Below are 1,952 nucleotides of genomic sequence, written 5' to 3'. Positions count from 1 at the left end.
ATTGTGGTATCAAGGTCAACTATACTTATGTAAGAATTCTAAACTCAAACATAAATTTCTTTTGTAATTGCACACTTCTCCTGGGAGTACATTAATGGTTCTTGAGGACTTACCATATGATCAAGAACTATTTTTTCTAAGGTGATATTGAGGTTTATGTGAAAGAGATTTTTTGGTTTAATGTAGTTTATGCCAATAAAATAAGGGAGATAATATCAAGATCTTAAAGCTCCTAAAACCACTAGCTAGGAAAAATTAGGGTTAGCAAGAATTATAAATGGATTTTTTAGAATTTTACGCAAATTTGAATGAAAGAGTGTCATTATGCTAGCAAGATATTGAAAAAAATATAATAATGTTTTCCTATTTATCATCCTTTTAAATTAGGTAGAGATGAAGAAACATTCATGTAAATAGTTCAAATTCTACACGAAATACCAAAGATTGTTCTAAATGATAGAAATCAAATTGATATTAGCATTTTAGGCATAATTATTTTCCTTTTTGTGCATTCAATTGTCTCATACGTCATCTTAACATGAATAATATGATGGGAAAACTAAGATTATGAATAAATATTCAAAATTATATATATGTTAATTTGCATATGATAAATAGGTAGAATGGTCCACGTGTTTCCCTTGCTAGAATGGTGAAACAAAATATACTTCCATACTTCACAAAAACTGTCACCACTTGTGGAAAGTTATGCATATGGTTCCCCATACATTAGCTCATTGTTGAAAGGGACTATAAAGGCTCAATATAGATATGACCACATATGGAACCAATAAGAGCTTGTCAAATTATTGAAGGAAGATTTGTTTATGAAGGAAAGGGGATGAAAAAGCAAGAAAACTAACATTGCAATTGAAGAGAATTTAATATCGGGAACTTTTTATTTGTGAGACTACAACCATATAAATCGATGTCCCTCAAGAAAAAAATAAATTTAGTAAATCGACATTAAGCTATTATGGCCCTTATAAGGTGTTGTAGAGGATTGGATGTGGGGATTACAAATTCAAGTTCCCTCCGTCTTCATATCTTCATGTAGTCTTCCATGCCTCTTAATTATAGAAGGTAATCAATGAGAAGCCCTATCAATCTCTAGAGCATCATCATCACTTTATGTACCTAGATATTAGAAACTATAAGTAAAATGACCATTACATCCACAGTTAAAACAAGATGCAACGCTTGGTCCATTTTCATGATTGTCATATAAATCCTTGACCAACAAAAGGATGAATTATTCTAGATCTAATTTTTTCTTGTCCATTTTCATTCCTTTCCTTTTCTAATATTGCTTCTTGTTGTTGGCCATATTTACTTGATCGACCCTCAAGCATTTAACCTCCACTTGAGATAGATTGCTTGAACACCACTCGTTGGAAATGCAAATCATTATTGATAGTGATTGTGAATCAATAGTGATGTCTCTTTTACAATTTTTTTCTAAATAATCATTTGCTTAAAAATTTATGATTTGTAGCACCTGAGGCCATCAAAACACTAATTTTTTTTATAAAATTAATCAAAAAATGAGACACCAATGGTTTAGGGTGGAAACCCCAAAGGGATAAAAACCACCCATTGTTGTTGTTTTTCTTCTTATTTTCTTGTCACTAATAAACCAAATCTTTACATTTTCAACTAGCTTTCCCCTGCAAGGAACAACTACACCTTTGAACAATATTGTTGCCCACCATCAACTAGGAAGTCTCTACTTACATGACATTGCAAGATACAACATGGTGGAATACATACCCACCACTAAACTATCCAACCACTACTAGGTGGACCTACCACCCCCTGAACATTATTTTGTTGATCACCACCGGCAAGGAGAAACTACCACTTTATTGATTAGCCACTACTGAATTAAGGCCCCAACCACCTCAAAATATTAGAGCCACACTTTCATTCATTTTTAGACTGAGCTCCAAGGA

Source organism: Pinus tabuliformis, chromosome 5_1 (genome assembly GCF_031772625.1).
Source record: "Pinus tabuliformis cultivar Carrire ecotype Pingquan chromosome 5_1, CPIR1, whole genome shotgun sequence".
Taxonomy (NCBI): Eukaryota; Viridiplantae; Streptophyta; class Pinopsida; order Pinales; family Pinaceae; genus Pinus; species Pinus tabuliformis.
The sequence above is the reverse complement of the archived record's forward strand: the minus strand, read 5'-3'. Positions refer to the sequence as shown.